The 23,006-nt window shown below is 41.8% G+C and overlaps 1 protein-coding gene across 11 annotated transcripts in view; it reads left to right on the top strand.

Annotated features, from left to right (window-relative positions):
- Window positions 1-23,006, top strand: part of DPF3 (double PHD fingers 3) — a 187,546-nt gene that overhangs the window by 61,287 nt on the left and 103,253 nt on the right. The window lies entirely within an intron of this gene.

Below are 23,006 nucleotides of genomic sequence, written 5' to 3' on the forward strand. Positions count from 1 at the left end.
AAGCAGATTATATCAGGTAGCATTTGCACGTGCATAGGAGAGACTGTACAAAGCAATTGATCTAGCAGCCTCTCAGCTAGGAGAACAAAAGTGGGGTGTAATGTGACAGGTCTTCAGGAATGAAATCTTCTACTTACCTCATTGTTCCCAATTACATCCTTTTGGAATATTCCTTCAGGCCATATCTATCATCCAGAAGAGGAAGAACAAACCACAGTGATAGTAGGAAAATTCCTCAATGGTATTGAGGGTTGTGTGTGGTTGTGTGGTGTTTTTGTTATTAAATAGGGGCTACTGTGACATTAAGAAAGTGCACAGAAGTCTGGAGGAGGCCTACCTCTTATTTGTCAGCCAAGCAGAGCTACAGGGAAGCATCTTTCTGCTCTAGGTTTTACCCCTCAGAAGTTCACACATGCAGTAATTCTGTTTACATCTGTTTCTGTTAATGCTTTCTCTTTCGTTGGCCCCTTTACATCCCTGAAAGTTGCCAAGTTAAAACAAAAGCAGAAACCTATCTTTTAAAAGAAGGCTGATTCTTCATTTGGCTTCCTGGTATTTCCAAAGCTCCTGATCTGTATTGTTTACTATTTTAACATACTTCAAAAACTGCTCTTGAGCATAATGTTAAGTGTCATGAACTAGCTTTCTCATGGAAGATTCCATCTGTGCCTCTGTACTAGGCATAAAACAAATGCATTTACCTTTCAGTGGTCAAGGTGACAATAACAATAGCGTTAAGCACAAAGTTGTGTTACTGGACAAAAATATCCTGCGCATTGGTGTAACTTGAGAGAGCTGTGCCTTTGTGTCTGCCTCTCCTTCATTCTGGAGATGCTTCCATCTTCTAGCATTATCCATGGTGAGTAGAAGAGATGTAAAATACATGTATGTGGTGTATCTTTACTTCTGTTTTTTTTTCCTTGACTATATTTTTAGTGCTTTAATGTTCTGATTCTTAAAAGAACATTAAGTCATAGTTCTCAGTACACCTTGCTACCACTATTTCACAATAGTTCTTAAGATGGCCTTATCTGAGAAAAAACTTGTGTTAATATTTTCACCCCCAGTTTGTTAACCTGACAGCACTTGACAGCATTTACTCTAATGGCACTGTATGAGCAAGTTTTGCATTGGTGCAGGAATGATAGTTGAGAAGCAGACACAGTGAAGTCCCTGAAAAGGAAGCTGGAAGCAGAAATGCAGGACATCTTGCACCAGGTGTCAGCCTGAGTGCTGCTGCAATCTCTAAGCCTTCCTCTGCTCTCAGCTAAAACTGCCTGGCCCCTGTCTTAGTGGAAATGCTGAGGATTTGGTCAGCACTTCGACTTGCAGACACCCAGCTTTCCATGCGAAGCCTGTGGTGCTCCTGGGTTAGCTTTCCCTCTGATTCTCATTTAAATAAAATATATATATATAGGTTTATGTATGTGTATGTATATATATATATGTGTGTGTGTGTGTGTGTATAGATAGATAGATGTATAGAGGCAGAATTACTTCTGCTGAAAGACTGGGAAACCTAAGAATAAAACTACTAGACTGCTTTTGGCCAAAGCTAGAATGGGGACAAGAGGAAGGGAAGCTCTTATTTCTAGGAAATCAGAAAAACATTCATCAAAAGGCAGTCCTGTGCATCCACCTGGCAGGGACACACAAGTTTATTTTTGTCCTCAGAAGCTGTTTTTGGATCTTTGAAACATAACCCCTTGTTATGGCAAGTTTGAGGAGTTTGCTGAGTATCAGGCTGCTGAGGAATTTGCTTTGTTACATTTTGTCTCCTTCCTTCTGCTCCTCCTCAGAGAAGACATCTTTTAAAGCTCCCACCCCCTCCCAAAATACCATAGTAACTCACCAGCTTTGCCAGAAAATGCTTAGCACATTAGCGGGTTTAAGTGTCATAGCTGTAATCGCTCAGAAGGCCGCAGAGCTGCATAGATTTCATTCCAGCATCCTTTCCAGATGGTGGCTTTTTGACAGCACTCGGTGGGCAGCGGTACAAACTCATGAAGCCCGTGGAACAGATGAAATATGAGTTGCTGCGCTGCATGGACAGCATAGCTGTGTGTGTGTGTGGATGTGGCAGAGGGAGGAGGGTTATGAGATCAGCTGGGTGTCTGTGGTGAGAGAAGTGTGAAATGGCAAGGGTAGGTTTCCTATTACATAGCGTCCAAATAAAAATGGTTTTTATTATTTAGGTTTATCTGTTCTAGAGCACAAAAAGGATTAGCGCTGCCCTATCCAGCATTCTGTAAACAAGCATTATTTATGCCCTGTTGTTTTGGCTGTCTTGGATAATTTCTGTCTCCTGTAACTTATTTCTGTAATTGCCTGCGTGCCAGATTCTGCTCTCAGCTGCAGGAGCCCAACACCAGAAATAATTTTTCCCAAGTTAATAGTGTTCTGCTGCAACCTGGTGCAACTAAAGCAGGATTTGGTTGCTATCTGAATTAACACCTTTGCACAAGAAGAGAGGCCTCCATGCTGCTGAACAGAGCCAGACAGCTGCTTATCTCTCCTGCAGATGTTCTTCTCTTTGTTCTTCAATGTGAGGAGGCATGATGAAGCATAGGAATGTGCCATGTCCTTTCTGTTTCTCTCCCTTCTGGTTTGGGGCAGCCAAAAATGAGAGGGAACTAGGGACCCATTAGCCTAGTGAGTTGGAGAATGCTTAATAATCTCTTTTTTTTTCCTTGAGCATGGGATCTGACTTCTTGGTTGTGGCTGCAGACAGGGCTGATAAACACAGAAATAACACGTACCTCTGCCTTCGCCCCCCCCCCTCCCCCCCTTCTAAATTACCATGCTGACAGCTTTTGCTGTGTAAGAACTTCTCTGAACACCACCTGGACTTGGGCAGAGCCCCTCACCCCCTGCCTTGCAGGACTTCACTGTGGGCTGGTTCACGCTTCTGCACCATTGCAAAGGTAGAGCTGGCGGTCACACAGCTGGTGGGCAGTATTGTCCTTCTTCAGAACCAGCAGCCTAGTTCCAATCTATTTCCAGCCTGTGGTTTTTCTCCCTCAAGCAGAGCAAATTGTACTTTTTCCTAGGTGCAAAGCAGTCCCTTCTAGCTCCCCATGCTTTTTGAGCTCAACAGGAGCCTGGATTCCTTCTTCACAAAGGCAAGACGTTGCCACTTGTCCTGCATTCAGCAGTGCCACATGAGAACTCATCAGGAAACATTCTGCCTCTGTCTATAGTAGAGGGTTCTGGGCCCGTGTGGACTCAGCAATCACTTTGAGCTTCCTCACAAGGGTAAGGTGCTGCCTGCTATGTGATCAGAGGTACCCTGACTAATATAAAGTGGGACATCTTGAGCCCCTTTCTGACTTTCAACACTTTTTGAGGTCTGAAGCCATTAGGGAGCAAGTGGCCTGCAGTGGTCTGGTGCTACTGGGCCATGAGTAACTTGAATAACTGTTCAAATTGGCATTTCTTATCTGTTGGGCACAGCCAGCTTGCAGCTCATAGGACATGTGTCTGACCAAGCTACAGGCATAGAAGCTTTGTGAGGAACACAGCCTTGAGCACAGCTGTGCACAGGTGATACAGCAAGATCCTGCAGTAGCTGATCATTATTTTGCTAGTTGTTTTAATATTTGCCACTCACTTGGAGATGCAATGTGCTGGAGTGGGTGGGCATGCTCTGTGCAGGGAATCGAGCTCATTCTGTTCTACTGGTAGGAGCAGAGTCCACTTAAATGAGCACATGAAAAGGTGCTTCTCTGTTCATCTGCCTGTCTGCATGCCTCCTACTGGGCAGTCTGTGGATGATGAGACACAGTTGCTTACACTAGGTTGTCATAGTTACCTACACTTACAGAAAGAATCAAGGAGGAACCTTCAGATTTTGCAGATTTATGGGCTGCTCCACTCCTTTTTGTTGCTTTTAGGATGAGAGCAAAGTGTCTAATGCAACATAGAATCTCTTAAAAATAAATAGAACAAGCAAAAACCCCCAGTTCTGAGTCTTCTTTCCAGCATTTCCCCAACTCTGCATAATGCTACAGATGCGAGCAGCGTGTTTTAAGCAGGTGTAGAGTTGTGCCTCACTGCTTCCTGTGTTTCACTACCTGCTATCAGATTGGAATGACGCTGCAGGTATTGAGTGCCTGTGTGTGCTTGGGAACACTTGATTATACATTCACTGGATTGCCAGCCCTTTGCTGTCCTTTGTCCAGCACTGGGGCTATGTCTCCATCCACCTTTCGTGTTTCTCTGCTTATACATGTGGTGCAGTAGTGCTTTGGGCTGAGCTCCTTTGCATCACATCCACCATGCTGTCAAAAGAGGATGTTTCAGTGCTGGAACTAATTACAGCATAGAGCCAAGAAATACATGAAAAGGGGAATTGTGTTTAAATCATCAAATCAAGGATAAGGAAAATCCATATAGACACGAAGAGAACATGAAATTTCCTCTTTGATGTTTTGTACTGGGAACGTTTCAATCTCTTTTTAAAACTCCTCCTCCACCTCTTTGCTTCTTATGGGATTGTATCCAATATTCCAATGTTCATGTAATGCCTTGACTTTGCTATCATTCTTCTGGGGTAATTATAGGTTAGCATAATGTACCTATTGTTCTGTTCCACAAAGCAGCACTGTCATATGGATGGCAGGGGTGAGTGGGGGGGGGAAATCTTTGTGTGTTCTGCATCCACACTGTCTTTAATTTGTGTTCTTTCTAGTCTTTTTTTTTTTTAACTGTTTTTTTCCTGTCCTATAGTGAATGCTGAGCACTTTCCCTTCTCAAATAGCTGGTCTTCGTCTCTTTTTCCAGTTACACCAGTGCTGTTTTTCAGTTTTAGCTGAGATCATTCATATGATGGCAGGTTTGCCTTTCAGATGAAAACATCATGAAGGCTCAAGTAAAGAGCTATCAGCATTTGCAGAGAAAGCAGGCAGATTATTCTTTCCAAGACCTTATCAGTTGAGTGTCTTATATTATCTTGCAGGATTTTTCCTAGATTCAGAAAGAGGAAAAAACTCTTGCTGAGTCCAGAGACTCCATTCTGCATTTAGGCCTTGCTGCACAAGGCAGTGCACAAACAAGTACCAACAAAGTCCCTGCCTCTGAGTGCTCACACATTTCTCTCTAACAGCATTTGTCTTTGCCCTCCAGGTGCAGGTGTGGGAGACTGCTGTTGAGTATTGTAAAGTGTTCTTGATGCTGGGTTTTTTTTTGGTTTTTTTTTTTTTTCTTAGGCAGGATGCTGGCCAGTGATAACTGGGTGCTTGAAAAATATAAAGGAAAGGCTGAAGAGAGCTAGTTAAATCTTCACTGTTGTACCCAAGAGATAAACGTTGGGTCATAATTGGTTGAGAAGCTGTGTAATCAGTTGCTCAGTTTCTATTGTTGCCGCCTCCAAGATAAATAATACTCAGGGCTGGGGCAGTGTTTTAGCCAATGAGACTGTATAAGCAAATAGGTTCATCTTGATTAGCTGCTGTTTATTTTACTGAAAAATGCTTTTTGCCTTTGAGTCAAATGAGTGGTCTACAGAGACGGTTCCTGACTAGTCCATCAAAAGAGAACAACAGTGAGGCATTTCTTTCTTTTCAGAACTTCACACAACTTCCTCCTCTTTGAATGTGGCTTTACCAGTATGATGAAATGGGAAACCTCCAAACTATAGCATTCTAAAAGCATTTTGTTGTAAGAGAGGAAATTACAGACTTCAGAAACTTGGATTACAAAGTCTCTGCTATCAGTGAGTGCACCTTGAGTACCTTAGTCCTCCTCAAAGCACCTGCTGGAATGAGGGCTGCAGAGAAGGACCTGGGTATCCTGGTAGGCATCGGGTTGATCACAAGCCAGCAAAAAAGGCCCATGGTATCTTGGAGTATATTGAAAAGGGTGTAGTCAGCAGGTGGAGTATGGTGATCCTTCCACTCTACTCTGCCCTGCTGAGGACATATTGGAGTACTGTGTCCAGTTCTGGGCTTGTTAGTTCAAGAAAGATGGAACTTCTACAGGGAGTCCAGTGAAGGGCTGTGAAGATGATAAGGGATCTGGAACATCTCCCTTACAAGGAAAGGCTGAGAAAGCTGGGGATATTCAGCCCAGAGAAGAGAAGACTGAGAGGAGATCTTATCAATGCTTATAAATATCTGATGAGTAGGAGTTACATGGATGGGGCCAGTCTCTTTTCAGTGGTGCCTAAGGGACAACAAGCACAAACTGGAGTCTAGGGGGTTCCGTACAAACACAAAGAACTTCTTTCCTTTGAGGGTGACAGAGCAGTGGAATAAATGCCTGGAGGGTCTCTGAAGTCTAGTTCTCTAGAGATATTGAAGACCTGCCTGGATGTGTGTGCAACCTACCCTAGGGAGCCTGCTTTAGCAGAAGGGTTGGCCTAGGTGACCTCCAGAGGTTCCTTCCAACCCTTATGATTCTGGGATTCTGTGTTATTCAACTATGTGCAACTTTCCTCCTAGAAAATAGGACAAAAGCATGCTCAGAGGTCAGAGCTTTCCCTTCTCTTCTGCAAAATTTGGGCTTCCTCTTTATCCTGATGCACAAAGCCAAAACACAGCATTAATTTGAATGTATCTTCTAAAATTCTTTGCATGAGTTCTGAAAAACAGTCTGGCAGGTTCATTCATCCAACATTGTTCTTGCTAGATTGTTCTGTGAAGCTATTAAAATCTGCAATGTCTTTGCACACCTCTGTGGATTTGCAAATCTGAAAAAAGCATAGTGTCCATCCATGTATATGGAGAAAAAGGCACTGGGGGATGAAAGCGGACTTCTTGCTGTGTCCCATTGCATGTGAGATTTTTAAAAACAAAATCTATTTTGTAGTGATAACTTGTAGAACTGTGTCTCCAAAACAAAAGAACTAACACAGATGCATGATTTGGCAAGCTGCAAATATTTAGGAGCCAACCTTTCACCCTGGTGTAACTCCATGGACTTCAGGGGAATTACAGTAGTGGCAGTGAGTTTTGCCTAAGATTCCTTCGACAAAAAATGTTTTGTATCTAGTGTCCTGAGTAATGTCAAATGAGACTTGATGTTTTAGAAGTGGGTGAGATCTTGTGCAGCAGTACAACATGCTGAGACGTACACGCGTGAGTACGTGTGCACGTGCCTGGACTGTTTTATGGGGATGTTCCCAGCACTGGTGTATTTGCAAGCCAGCTCTGAATGTGATGTGTGTGTGCTGGAGAAGTGTGAGGATGCTCCTTGCAATTTGCTTTCTGCTTGCCTGCTGTATTTTTCCTTTGCATCTTGAAGTGGAAATCACAGGTTAATCCCAGTCAAATTCTGTAAATGATTGGCACTGTTGGACAGGACTCAGAAAAATCCAACCCTCTGGCTTAAGCATATTTACATACCACAGGTCATTACAAGTTGGTGCTTACCTTTGTATTTGTTCCCACATATGAAAGCGTGGATTTTGGTTCATTTTTCTCTTTTAATATTTCTATTTTCTAGGTAACTCTTTTTTTTTTTTTTTTTTTTTTTAAATTAAAAAAAAATGATCCCCATGGTTCCTGACATCTGCTGCAGTCATTCTTGCTGGCTCAAAAAGGACACCTAGAGAAGAAGAGAGAGCAGCCTGGCTGTAGCCTCTTGTTTCTCTTCTATAGGCCCCCACCCTGCACCCTCCTGGGTCTGCAATCCACTAACTAGCTCCTCCTGACTCCAGCTGTCGTTTTTGCTTTTTATCTACTGCTCTCTCAAAGCACCAAATGTCATCTCTTGTTGTTCCCTTCGCTGGGGTCACAGGCTCCTTTATGTGCCTTACTCTGATCAAAGATTTTTAACTGGGAATGAGAGGGGTAATCAACTGCATGGTTGGGGAAGGAGAAAGATTAAATCTGAGAATTGCCACTGATTGCCCCACGTGAAGAACAGTGGCTAACAAAACACATGCTATCATTATGCTCTTATGATTATTTTATTCCCTTAGTGACAGTAAAATGCAGTCTGTAGCAGAAAGGTAGGACAAGGTCCATTCTTGCTTTAGTCCTGTGGTTTTCATTGGGGTGGAACTGGGAAAATCTAGATTTACAGTGAAGAGCAACTCATCTTTTCAGACCCTCTTCTTACAGATTTCAAGAAAGGGAGAAAACAAATCAAAGGTGGTTTTCTTTTAAGTTTAGTAGCCATTTTTGTTCAAATAGGGCAGCCATTTTTGTTTCCAGTCTTAACTCTAGCTGTGGAGGAAATAATTGATGGTGTGTTGGGATGTGATTTCTGTTGTGTCCTGACACTTCCATTTCGTCAGCCAGTTTTGGAACCTACTGCCTATATAGAAGTGGGGTCAGGAGGGATTGCCAGTGCTGTGTCAGTCTCTGCTGATCATTTGGTTTATTGAAGGCAGAATCAAGCTCCAGAGACTGCAGCAGATTGCAAACTGTTAAATTTCATAGTGAAACCCAAGAAGAAAAAACACTCAACGCAGGCTAAATGATGAGAATCACCTTTGGATTGATTAATTACTTTAATTTTAGTGGTCTAAACTGTCTCCTTCGATACATTCCCTTTAAAGTCCTGTCAGGCCCTCTAAAATGCCTTCTGCTGTTACAGAGCTGTAGGAGAATCAGGACACTTTGTATTGTTCTCCCTCTTACACTGATGGAGGGCAAAAGTACTTTAAGAATGAATTCAGCCCTATTCCAGAAGATCACTTTTTTTGCAAAAGGTGAACAGGCTGTATTTAGAATTTGTTTGATTAAAGGAGACCTGGTTTGTGGGGAATGGTGCTCTGAGCTCAAATTGCCAGGTTTTGATGCGATCTGTGTTTGGGACTAGTACACTAGTGTCATTCCAAATTTATTCTCTAAGCATTTGATAGTGGTTTTTGTTAATGCTTTCAAAATGTGTTGCTTTCTTATCAAGTCCAGCTCATAGAAGCCAGGAATTACATGAACATTTCATTCTCTTAGCAGTAATTTTTGTTTCTACTGCTTGTAGAATTAAGGATCAGATGTAATCTATCAGTTCAGAAACAGGACTTAACTCAAAATTGTTTATGTGGTTTGGTTAGGAAATGTAATAGGTATTTGTAAACCTGCAGTGCCAAGTGCAAGTGGAGTGGGAAGAAATGGGAAGAAAGATGGGAATATTAGGATAAAAGACTTCTCCACAATAAATCTAGCATTAAGCTTCTGGAACTTGAACTTCATCCCCTTACTTGTTTTTCTTTTTAAAATAGGAGATGTGCCTGAATTTAAACTCTAAGTTGGGACCTATTTGTAAAGGATTAAGTCAGATGCTAAGTTGTGGAACTCTAGGATCTAGAAAGATGAGGAGTCATGGCTGACCTGAATATTCTGCCTTCCTCTACAATGGTGTTTCAGCTCTAGCATTTAAGTGTGCCTTTTTTATACAGTATTGAGGCCCAATCATCCCATGTGTGCAGTGATCTGGAAAAAAAGAATCAATAAGAGGAGTTCACAATCCTAGGGATACTGGTCAGCTTCCTTCCTGGACTCTTCTTTTATATTTCCCTGTAGCATGGGATGAATCTGGGACATCATCTCACAAATCCTTTGGAACTGTGCATGCTCTAGAACACTGCTTATGTCCTTGACCTTTTTTATCTTTCTGGAGCAGATTACAGTGCCTGAGATTCCTGATCTTTTATAGCTCTTAGTTATTTTTATTGAGTTTTAAAATATTGAAAACTTGTGCTTTTTTTTTTTTTTGTGGATCTCTGTGGGATAAATCTTTTTTATGTTGTTTCCTGGAGCTGCTGGGTCTTTCAGTTTGTCATTTCCAGATCTATGGTGTTCAAAGTCCCAAAGTCCCTGCTGTGTGCTGTTCCATTTACCATTCCCTTCTTACTCTTTACTTGCCATCTTTCCTCCCATATTCAAGTCTCTCATTCCCAGTGGTACTGCTATTTTGTTCGGCGGGTGCTGCTATTAACAGCAACAGTGGACTGATTTGGATTGGCACCTGTCTTTTCAACCCATCAGGTTTTAAACAAATCCCTCAATGTGTAGGCAAATTCTTACACTGAAGCTATGGCCTCATGCTTATTCCACCTCAAGCAGTCTTTTTCCTGAGCAGAGTGCAAAATACTAGTGGAAATTAGGATGGAGTGCTCAGTGCATGCAAACTTGAATGCCAAGAAAATGCGTGATTTTCATGTTTCTGAAGTTCACGCTCAGGCCTTAAACCCAACCCACAGTTAAATCGTAATTTGGCTTAATTTACCTATCACTGCACTATTGAACTGCAGTATCAAAAACACTGTAGTGTTTTAGAAAAGTCAGGTTGTACTTTTTCTGCTTACACTATATATATATTTTTTTAATGTGATGTTGTTGTTCTCAGGCATATTGACAGTTGTAACCACATAGAAAGATTACTATGGTAGCCGGTTTGATCCTTCAGAACTTAATGTAAACATGTATTTCAGGTGTGTCTGTAACATGTAACCCCAAAAGAAACCGTATGGAATCAAAGCTCTGTAGTTTCTGTTTTCAGAATGCTAACAGCTCTCTAAAAAGTGGATATTGTTAGAACTGAGTCATCTTCCTTCTGCAGGATTGCAAGTTCTAGGACTGTTCTCCAGTATTTTATCAGAGTTTTCTCTTTTATGCATGCACCGCAAATATTCTGAACAGTGTCAGATTTTGGATATTAAAAACATGTTAACATTCAAATCCTCATGGAATTTTTGCCACAGATTCTTACCATGTGCTGCTACACTTTCCAGCTCTTTCTCCGGCTTTGCATGCACCAGGCAGAACTGAGAAACTTCATCAGCTGATGGATAAATGCTTGAAGGGTAAAATGGAGTAGAAGCTGCTCAACTGAATTGCAGCAGGCAGAATGATGCTGATTGAAGGCATAGATGCCAGTTGTTTATTCTTTTTCCTCTAGTATACTTTGCATTTCTCCTCCTTCCTTCAATCTTTTGTCCTGTTAGACCAGAAGAAAGAGCACAAGTGAGTGCCGTTTGTAGGTCATTCCAAAAGTAATTCCAGCTATTTTTCCATAAAACCACGAAAGATACAAAGAGCTACGAAATGCTGTTTTTCAACAGTTACCATTAGCAAATCTCCACAGATGAATTGATCAAGACGTTCTTCATTTCATGTTGTGACAGCTGTGCATGGCCAACTGGAATGTGGCTTGTCTTTCACGTTGCTGTTGCCACTGCTTAAATGCACCATGCACTACCTCACACTGCTCACATCCACTGTTTGATCTCTATAAAAGTTCAGCAAATGTCAATGAATGTATCAGTGGGTGCCATTTTTTTCTGCATGAAGGAATTCATTGCCACACCTTTGCTTCATATGTACTTCCATGTCAGATGCCATTTGGTCAGTCTGCCCCTCGGCTGTTGTCTGTTGCATGGCAATGGAATGTAGTGGAATATTGGTGGGAAGGTTCAGCCTCTACTGCCATGCCACCACCATCTGCATCCAATATCATGGGCCAACATAATAAGATAGGAGGCATTACTTTTGAAGTAGCCTGCCTATATTGTGTAAGTATATCATATGTTTTCACCTGAACTACTTTTTGGCAAGAAGTCAAATGAAAAGCAAGGGAAGAGATTCTCCAGCTCTTCATTGCCCTCCCTTACAACAGAAATGTCCTGTGAGTGATTGTATCTAGTCATAAAAACATCAAACAAATAAAGCAGGCATGCTTTGCATTCAGAAAACAAATGTGAGTTTCTATAGCTCCTCCACAGTAAAATGCTCAATTTCAAGTCTTGCACTGCAGCTTTATAACCAGAATTTCCGTGTAGTGGTGATTCACTTGTAAGTATGTACAGTCAATCTATGTACAGACATCACTATAGATTAGTGATAGTCAAACCTGAAAAGTTTGGTTCTGGAATGGACTCAGAGGAAGTGACATAATCACTCAGGTGTGGTGACCTGCTGCTTTGCTGTGATGGGCTTTGTTGTTTCATCATTGTTGTAGCATGAGGATGATTAGTGTGTAGAACTCCGCAATTGTATCTTCTTCTGAGCCACTCTGATTGCTGGTAAAATAAGTTGTTTCCCATCTTCCTCTCTTTCTGCCTCTCTCTCTTTGGCTGCATCAAAGAATAAAGAACTGCCCCAAGTGCTCTGAAATAATGGCTAAGCCTTCTTGTAAGTTGAGAAATGAGGCTCAGATTCCACCAGAATCCACATGTGATGTTTTAAGGAACTCAAGTAGAGCATTGCTGAGCTATGCAATACATGAGATTTTTTTTTTTTTTCTGACTTCTGGGAAAATGTCCTGTGTTTCAATGGATCACACAGTGCTTTCTCATAATTCTCTTTATGCAGAGAACAATTCAGCATGTAATGATCTTGTGTATGTTACACAAAAACTTCTCTGAACAAAGAATCTCTGAAGGGCTTTTCTCTCATAACTCTCAAGGAAGATGATGAGTTTTTTTGGGTTTTTTTTTGTTTTTTTTTTTAGTATTCAATGCATATGACTTCTGGTTCTCTCTGGGAGTGTGCATTTGGAGAAAAAGGTTATTCTGTTATGCATGTGCTAGAGCCAGCAATGTGACTGTCAGTGAGCAGCATTTCAGCTAGCTGTAACTGAGAACCCTCACATGAGGGTAGATGAGAGGAGTCAGAGCACTTGACTTCTGTATGCACCAAGAGGATGTACCTGAGGTCTCAGAAGTGGGAGACTTTCATACCATCCAAATATTGTAACCTTCTGGCAGATCATTCCTCTTTCTTCCCTTCTCTGCTCCTGCCAATAGATGGGCTCTTCTCTTCCTCTTCCATTGCTGTAGACCTGTTTTTCTTCTCCTAGTGAATGCCAAGTGCTTTAGGCCACAGCCCTGAGGGGTGGGAACCATATCTTGGATCTACCCCCAAGACAGAGTGGAGCCAGTGAAAATGGGTCTTTTTAAATTGTGTGGTGACAAGTCTTTTTTTTTTTTCTTTCTTTCCTTTTTCTTCCCAGAGGATAGCTGGGGAAATTTGCTGTGCCAAATGCCTGGAACATATTTTTTCTCCTCTTCTTCCCCCTTCAAAACAGAAAGAATACTTTATACTGTGAAATGTGTTAATTGGAGAACATAAATCCAAACCTACTGTGCAACATTGCTGGGCCTGGGCACCTATTGAAGTTGAACGAGGGAAGAACAGCTTTCTCTTGCCCTTCCCTGTTATGCTCTCTCTGTATCAAGCTCTTTTTTTGTGGTAGAGTCTTGCTTCAGATGAGGATGTGGGAATGTCAGTTAGGGTGTGTGTGTTGGCCCAAAGCTCTCTCTGGACTGAAAGCAATATGTGGCTCCTTTAAAGTAGTGCAGCCAGAGTGAGGCACAGACATTCTCCCAGGGCAAAGTTAGTTGTACTGCCAGTATAGGAAAAGCAATTCCTCTGGGTACCTGTCAGAAGTGGCTGAAAGCCCTTTTGAGGCAAATTCATGCTGCAGCAGAGATTTGATTGTCCATGTGCTGTGACTGTCTGCTTCTGGGTTGATGACAGGGTCCTATGTAGGAAGATATATGGCTTTTTTTCTTCATATCAGGCCTGATGTTCTGTCAGAACTTTATGATGAAGTGTTTCTTTATGATTACTGACTGGTTGAAGAGATGTCTCATTATATCCAGAGCAGAGCAGAAGCAGAGGAGAGTCCTTCTCCCTGACCTAGCTATGGTGCTAGGAGTAACTAAGTGCCAGTCAGCTTGTACAGGACATAATGGAGTCCCTTACAGAAAATCTAACATAAGAAGGCCGTGATCTGAGCGTGAATGGGAGTGTGATAACCTACCAAGTGTAATAACCCATACTTTAGTTCATCTGAAGTGGTTCTGGAGTGAGTGCAGGAAGTAAAAGCTTCTCTTTGGCACTGATACTTTGGGAAGAAAAGCAAATCGCATAATGGAAGAAAGTTTGGGAGAGTAACAGGAAAAGAACTTAGCCCTGCAAATTCCAAAAGTTTATTAAAACAAATACTGACTTGCAGATAATAATGCTTCTCATGATGGTGCAAGACCTATGTTCATCCTTCAGCTCTGGATAACGTAACACTACTAGAGGAGGTATCTTATCTTGCTCTAATATCTTACTGCTTTTGCTCACAAGCTCATCAGTGTGTGTGGAGCATTAAGCATTAAAACTCCTTTATTTTTATCAACTTCACTAGTCCTTGCTAATGTGGCACAAAAAATATAGGAAAAACCACTTTCTTCTGCTTTGAGAGATGGGATGAAAGGCTAGAGGAGGTGGATGATGATTGTATGAGCAATGCAGGTCAGGTTGCTAGTGGATTTCTCTTATAAGATAAGTGAGAGTCCTCTGAAAGGTAATTATTGGAGAGCATAAATTCTTGAGATAACCTGTCCAAGAAGAAATACTGACAGGAGCACAGGCCATGTGTTAAAGGCTAGCCATTACTCCAGGGCAATGGGCTAACCTCTGTGTCTTGTTTTTTTCTGTAACCTCTCCTTGCACTGACAGTTGACTCCCTCAATTCTTTTCCTTCAGCTACTTGCCAATCTCATCCTGGTCCACTTTATTTCCATGTCCAAATTCTTTTTCAGTCATTGTCTTTGCTTGTCACTGCTACTGCTGTGTTCAGGTAAGTTTTATACTAAGTCTGGAAAAAAAAGAAAGTTTGCTCTTGTGAGCTGTCTTTTCCAGATTTTGGTGTAGAATAGCTTCAGCTATCATTCAGGGCTGATGTAGAATCAGCTTTGCTTCTGAATGAAGAAGATCCATTGGATTGCAGTTGGAGAAGGAAATCTTTTAGTGTGAGAAAACAAATTTCAGAAGAAAAGATGAAACAACACAGGGAAATAAGAAAAGGACCTTCTGTTTTCCTATGGCTTTGTTTTGTAAACTGGGTGTATCTCATCTGTAATGCAGAGATGCTGATATCTACTCAGTTTGTATTTCTACTGGTTGATTGATTAATGACTGTCTCACGATGCCCCAATTACACTTCTGTGAACTACAGCTTTAACTATTCCAGTGCATTACATCCCAGAAGGAAAATGAAAGTAAAGCAGGGCTCTGGCTAGTTCCAGATAGGAAGACGTTACAAACTGACCTGAACTTGCTTGTCCTCATGCTTGTAAGACCTCATCTAAGAGCACAATGATGCATGTGCTGTCTGCTCAGCTGTCAACTCTGTTCAGCAAGGCATTCAATATCTGTAGGACTTCGAATTGAAGTGGACCTGTGCATTCAATGAAGCACTTTGCTGAATTGGGATCCAGTGCTTGGTCACGTGCGGGGTGAGTCTCAGAACACACGTGGAGATCTCTTGCCCCAGCGTGACTGGGATATGCATTAAGCAAATGGTGTCTTAAGAAGAGTGAAGCTGTTAAACAAGGAAAGTCAGTGTATAGGGCAACGTCTATCACATACTTGAATTTTTGAAAGCTTCTTGTGGTGAGTGCTTTTGTTTTTTTGTTTATTTGGTTTTTTGGACATTGGGCAGTTCCTCTTAGATGCTATGCCAAGTATCCACACAAATGACCACACCAGTGTGTGAAATATTATTCCAAAGTTGAAACAGTGTGTCTTCTTCTAGTGACTTTTTTCTGCTTCCATGGGAATCTGCTCCAAGCACAGAACATCTTGTGCCTAACCTTTCAGTTAGTTGAAGTATGCTCTTAATAGGTTATGGTTGGACTTCATGATCTTTAAGGTCTTTTCCAACTTGAGCAATTCTATGATTCTTTTTGCTGAGGGAGCTGTGAGATGATGTGCTGGAGGACTCAACACATCTGTTCCATCTCTTCTAACTTTCTCTGTTCCTTTTTGAGCAGTAAGAATGATACCTTAGCAGAAGAATGCCCATAATCTGCCCTGCTTCCATTTGCAGGTAGAACTGGGGAAGAAAGTGAGAAAAGGAAATATAATGTGCAGTTCTCTTGTGAATTACGCTACATTACCTGAGTTAAGTGCATCCCTGCTGTACGTTTATACAAATAAGAGAATGATTGTTCCTATGATTTCTAGAGAAATAATAACTCAAAGAAACATAACCTTAATTATCTAGAGAATAGAAAATATGATTTCTATTGTAAGCATTTTAAGGTGATGAATGATTATTAACTGGATAGAGTAGATTGTATTTTGTTATGTTTGTGTTCTATTTGTTGTACATACTGTGAGGATTGAGGAATGGAAAGTGCTACCCATTCCAGTTTAGTAACATTATCTATTTAAATCTTGACTATTGCTGAGATTTTTTTCCAAGACAAAGTAGACTATAGCAATTATGTGGTTTTATTCCTGATCTGTATAAGTCTGTTTCCTTTCTACTTAAGTGATCACCTGAGTAATATGGCTTGTTTCCTGTATCAGGGTTTCCTTTGCATTAGGAGATACAGGGTTCCCACAGAAGAATTAGCTCACTAGCTGTTTCTAGTCAAGAGACAAAAAGCAGCTAAAAAGTTGATGCAACTTCAGTGGTTCTTTTTTTTTGTGGTAGGGAAGCTTGCTTGTGCCTGTCATTTTCCTAAATATGGCGCCTGTATTTATATACTAAATAGCTGTGCAAGATGTGAGGGAAATCCCAGCCAGAAAACTTCCAGGAGGGCTGATGAAGGTCCTTCAGAGCAGCACCTTATTTCAGAGATTTGACAGTTACAAGTGTGATGCAGCTAGAAGTGCAGACCCTCCTGCTCTTTCACCTCTGCCTGTGGAGGCCTGATAAAGACACATGACTTCATGAAAGATGATCTACATGGAGATGCATGGAGAGGAATGCTGTTGTCAGCTTAGCTGGTGACATGTGGGCAGATGATGTAATTGTGGTGGTAGGGAAAAACTTCCCTTTTATATATGCTGTGTCTCCCTGGAGGGCTGTGCTGCCTGGGTGTCAGCACAGCCCTGCTCTAGTTGCTGCTGCTGTGGATGGGCTTCTTCCCACTACAAACAAGTGTGCTGCTTGAAACCTTACTTAGCTGGTTGTATTGTTGGAGACCTCCTCTGGTGGCAACTGGGGCTGTGGGAGCTTGCTCTCAGCCTCTTCAGGCAATGCCAGCTGGGTTTACTCAGAGATGGAGTGGCCATGCTGAAATGGATCAGGGAGCACTTGCACAGTTATTGCTACTGGTAGATTGTACAGGTGTAGTAAGCTGTAGGAGATGTGCAGTAAAAAGCAGCAAGGTGGGTGGGAAGGGGCAATATTTTTATCCAGCACAGCTAGAACTAGAAGAGGATGCCTCTTCATGGTCTGAGAATCCTTTAGTACAGATATTGCCTAAAGCAATCTGAAGGATTTATTAGCAAAGTAAGTGTTGGGCGTTACCCTGTTCTGCAGGTGAGCTACTGAAGCTACCGAGGGAGTCCAAGCATAGTCATTTGCAGAACGCTCACTTCGTGGCTCTCAGGAGCCAGGCCAAGTAATAGATAGTGGGCTTTACTAATTCGTCTTTCTACTAGATGTACGAATACAGAAGACAGGCCAAGTGTGGGATATCAGAATGGAGATTTGAATGAATGGACTTTGTCTTGGACTATGTTGGACTCTAAAACCATGAATGCACAAAGCTAAATAGATGTCTGGTGGCCCCAAGTGCCAGCAGCTGAAATCTTTAAAATATCTTTTTAAAATCCCTTGGATGTTGTCATGTCCAATCTAATACCACTGCTGAAGTTTTTATTAGTTCATTCTTTTAGTAATTGGAGAGAATTTTTGACCTTTTGGGGAAGGTTGGGACCAAGCTGAATTCTGACTACTGTCCTCAGACACAGAAAGAGGTCTGGGTTATTACCTTTCTCACCTGCTGTTCTTTTAATTGGATGATGCTGTGTCTCTTTAAAACAGAAACCTTGGCCTGAGAAAGAATAGTTGCTCTGAGATATCCCCAAGGAGTCTGCCTCTGAGATTAACCTAATTGGTCACTCTGCTGACTCTAATAGAGGTTGTATGCAATGTCTGACTCTGGAAATACCTTATATGATTTGCTGTATGACATGGAAGCTGCTGCTATTATCTCTCCATGGAAATGGAAGAAAACTAAGAGGAGAAGTGGACAAATTACAATACTGCAGTCAGTCACAGCCCTGTATATTTGAATAGGGCTGAGGAATTTATCTTCTGAAATAGGTAACCTGAGCACACTTCATCTTGTGCCATACCTGTTATATCTAGTCAACAGCGGTGCATGTTAAATGCTGGGCGTAGTGATTGAGTCTTTTTGGTCCTGAGAGCAGGACGTTGCTGTGGGTCTTGTGTGGAGCTGTGTGCAACTGCAGGAGAAAATGAACACCTCTAGCTCTGATTCTCCCCCCTGAATAGAGATTGCAGAAGCCAGATGTGGCCTGCAAGCTATTGTGAGTGAAGTCCTCTGATGTACCATGCTCCTCTTGACAGTGTTAGCTTATACTGATGTTTCTTTTTCTTTAAATGGAAATGCTGACAGAGCTGTTGTACTTCCATGATACATACTCAGATCAATTTCACCTACACTGTAAGCTCTGCCTACTTTTTGTCATCTTAATTCAGAGACAGGTTTGTTTTTTTTTTTTTTTTTTTTTTTTTTGGATGAGATATCTATAGTTTCACACTGGATTAAGTTACAGTGTGAGACTGTTTTCAGGGTAGTGAATTCAGCTCACACAGTGAAGCCAGGCTCTCTGTTACGATTCAGCTTCACACCATGATTCAATAAGTGAGAAGTTGGTAGATCCTGGCCCTAACTTGCCACTAGGGATTTCTGCCCCACCAAGAGGAAGTCTGCGGATAAATGCCAGACAAAAAGGATTCCTTTTCCTTCTACATCTCAGCAATGGACTGCTGCAAGTGCTTGGAGGAGAATGCTGCAAAATCTCACTTTGTTTTTTCATTGATCAAGGATTGAACCTAGACTTGCAGCTCAAGGATCTTTTTGACTCATGTAACGACTGGGCTGTGCCAGTGCTGACTCAGGAACGTGTTGTTGACTGTCTAATGGCTCCTGATCTCTTGCACCACATACAGTCTGTGCACCTGGCACAGTCCTTTTGAACAATTGCTTGACAGCTTTTCTGTTTTCACCTGGCTGTATCACTTCTTCCATAGAAAGCCATTACCTGTTCTTACAAATCTTACCATGTGTTTGTCTGTTGAGCATCATTGTTTCTGCTTGAGTCTGTATCCTGCTTTTTGGTCCATTTTGTGTTTTTTGTCTGCTACTTAAACAATTCTGCTAGTACTGTTTTTCTTTCTCTGACTCCCATGCTTGGGAAAGTTGTATGGATCTCTTTATGAGCATCAGGTGCAACTGTCTGATATGTACAGGAATGAAACAGATGTATGAGCTCTGGCTCTTGGAGAGTTTAGGATAGGCAGGGGTAATGTACATGGGTCTTTATAAAACAGTCAAGTTTACATTAAAATATGAAGGCCTGGAAAGTCTGAGTCATTCTGTGTTCCATCTGGAAATCCTGTTTTGCCTTCACTCACATTCACACACTACATCATTAGAGGATGTTGTGCAGTGACAGTGTTGACTGACCACTATGAGAAAATGGAATTCACACGTTCCTGTACTTTCTGCCTCACTCTTGGAGCTTGTGATAAGATTTTGAACATCTCTTATGGTTCACCTAACATTATTCAAGTCATTCTGTTCTTCAGTTGTATCTTGTTATCCTACCTCTCTGAAATTGCAAAGGGTATATGATTGTAGAGTTTAGGTGCTGCCCATATATTAGAAAATGCAGAATACACATAGAGGTTGGGCCCAGCCAGTGCTGTTTAATATTTAACAATGGTCTGATACTTTCTGCATATGCCATATTTTCTCTTCTCTCTTTGGATGACTGTTACCATCTTGCAATGTAATGTGAGCATGAGCAGTGAGCACAGTTCTTTCCTCTGCGAGGATGCTCCAGGCTGTGAGCTTGTGCTGTCTAAAAGCACTGCAGGAGACTGGTGGATGCTGTGCTCTGCTAAGCACAGAGTTCCAGTTGTATATGCTGTTCCTGCTCCAGAAAGAAGAAATTTTTCAAATGGCTTGAGCTTATCCCACTGCACAAAAAAAACCAAACCAAAACAAAAAAATCCCCAAACATCAGTGCTTGAGTGCATGAGGAAAATGGATGAGTGCAGACTGGGGTGTACTGATCTCTTAGACTTGCTTCGTGGTGTAGTAGGCACCACACTTTTGCAACTAGCTGTGTCTGTTGCTCATCTGGCTTAAGGCAGAAAATCATAGTAGCCTAGATGTGAAAACATGTGAGCGTAGCCAGACCACCACCTGGAAACAGAATTATGCTGACTGGAGAGAGAGAGAGAGAGAAAGGGAGGCCCTTTTGATGATCGAGTCTATTAGATTGTCCACATTAGCCTGTCTTTGAATAGTAAGTATTATTAGCTCACAGTTTGCAACATTTACCACTTCCAGCCATCCTTGCTGCTCTCTCTTACGGCTTCTACCTGCGCCAACCACAATATCCTTGCTCTCAATGCTGAGAGGTCTTGGAAGAGTGCTGAATGAATAAGGGGGAAAGGATACATAAAGCTTTGTGTCATCAACATAATGTGGCTTACATTGCTACCCATATCACTTCATCCTATTCTCTGGAGGTTTTGCGTAGGTATTAAATAGAAGTGTTGGAATAATTGAACTTTGTGGCATCCTTCATCTCAAGCTTACGGAGAGCAGCAGTGACCTGACAGCAGCCTTGTGGGGTCTGCTGGAAGAGTCTTGTACAGCCAGCGTGGTGCAAGCCTCAGCAGCACTTGCCAGGACGTGTGGTTGGTCAGTGGTACCTCATGGTCTGCTGTGTCAGTGGCAGCTGATAGGTTGGATGCATGACTCCCTTGTCCCTGCTTATCTTTGTGAGGAGGCCCAAGACTGCACTTGTGCTTTGTTTCCAGGCTGATTCATGAATGTCTCTGGAAGGAGAGTCTGGGTTATCTTCTGACTCAGCATTTCTTTGCTTGTTTCCCACCATGCTTCCCAGATCTTGCCCAGTTTGAAACTGAGTGGCTGTGTTCCTGAAGAACGATTTCTGATTTAAAATCGCAATGTCAAATGATTTTAAATGTAAGACTGGAGGCTAAAAGTATGGTTACACGTCTTTACTGAGTCCTCTTCTTTTCTAGATTCTAATCTAAAGCGTGATAGGCGGTGAAGGAAGGATGCACCTAGATGCTTCCTATTTTGCAGCTATTTAAGAAGGTGTGATGCACTCAGGTAGCCTGGGCTTTGCAGACGAGGATGGTGGAGAGCTGGTTTGCCTCTTTTTGGACCCTCATAAACAGGATGAGCTCTGAAACTGTTGTCCCAAAGTGTAGTTCTTGGTCCTTATTGTTATAGGATGGGTGTATAGACCAGGCCAGTACTTGTTGGTTATGGTTTAAGGCATGCCTAGGCAGAAGGATGTCACTAGGTACTGTACAAAAAGAAGCAGTATGTCAGAGTCTGCTCAGAAATCCTGTAGTCTAGGCAGAGACAAAGGTTGAGGAAAAAAAGGTTCTTCACTGACTGTTGTAAGGTGGCCTGACTCCTTGTTAGAAAACCTCTGTTTCTTAACATTTGAAAAGACAGTGACCTAATGAAAATCTCAGGGGTTGCTCCTCCATCTTAGTACATCTCTTTTGCTGGAGACTACCTGCTAAGCTGCACAGGTCTGCACCAGCCTCATATTCCTGTGCCAAGCACCCAAGTGCTGCTGTGCTTCGAGTTCTTTGAGTGTTTGCTTCACTCCGACTGCACTTCTACTGCTCCAAGCCAGTTGTTTAGTTCTGGTACCACCCTTTTCCACCAGAATAGAGTCCCTATCTCCCACTGGAGAAAGACTCCTCTTGAAAATGGATGCTTATATGCAATTTTGCAGATTTTTAACAGCATAAGCTGTTCTTTTCCAATGGGGACAGCTTTATTAGTCAGTGAGAACCGAGTTATTTCAGTGTCCTGCAGCTGGAATGTAAAAGCAAAACTTGCATGTATCCCAGCAGTGTCACCTGTTGCATTGGTCCACTCAGGGTTTCACTTGGCAGAAACCTGTAGGGTTTCATTCGTGCTCTTTCTGCAGTGTGCTGAAAACTTCATTTTGTATTTCCAGTTGTGCTATGTTCAGTGTGATTTGCATCCCTTGACCAACAGTAATTTGTCTGCTCCTTGATTTTCTCCCAACACTGTTGAAATCTATGTGTATGACGATGATGATTTTGTATTGTGAATATAAATCTAGACAAGTCAGTGTGACCTGTCTCTCCCATGTCCAAAGGGAAGAATTGACCCTTGCAGTCAGTCACAGCACAGCACTGAGTCATACATACTTTTCATGAAAATAATGCAGAAATTCCCCATAGTTTTTACAGATATTTTTTCAGGAGATGAAGTGTAAGTCTTCTTTGGCAACACAACTTGGGAAAACTAAGAAGCTTGTAACACCAGATCATTAATCTTTCTGACGTATGATACACTTTTCACTATTAATGTCTGTTTATTTTTTTTTCTCTTCATGTGTTTCATTCAAACTCAGCTGATCTGTTTGGGTTCCACTTGAACTCCTGTGCTCACCAGTCTTATCCCCACCCTTGACTGTTCTTCACTTCCACTGTAAATCAACTGGGAGGGAGCTGAGTCTTATCCCACCTCTGTGACTCTACAGTGACCAGTGCAATAGGGTCTTTTCTGCACCATTCCTAATAACACTTTCTACTTTTCCTGCGTAACACAGAATATACTCTGTTTGAATATTTAACACCACGTAGAAAACAAGGAAAAAAAAAAAAATCAAAAGTTCCTTCAAAATGGGAACTGAAGTTTAGAATGAGATTTACTGTAGTGAAGAAAACGGTGGTAAAGAAAAACAACAACCAAACATCCAGAAGTAGTTGCAGGGAAGCTGTTTTCCACAGGGATATGACTGTCCTAGGGAAATACAGTTTTCTTGCTTTCCAGTATTTGGTTGTTTGTTCTTTTTATTTTAATTCCATTCAGAATTAAATTCAAGACAAAGCCTCAGTGGTGCAGTACTTGAGTACTGGCTTTCCCAGTGAATAGTTAGGAGGTGAGTTCTTGATTGTGCTCACTGTAGTGGAGCTAAAGCAAGCTTTCCTGAAGTACAGTGGTGACTAAATGCTTCTCCTAGATTGTTATCTTTCTC

Source organism: Lagopus muta, chromosome 6, assembly GCF_023343835.1.
Source record: "Lagopus muta isolate bLagMut1 chromosome 6, bLagMut1 primary, whole genome shotgun sequence".
Lineage (NCBI taxonomy): Eukaryota > Metazoa > Chordata > Aves > Galliformes > Phasianidae > Lagopus > Lagopus muta.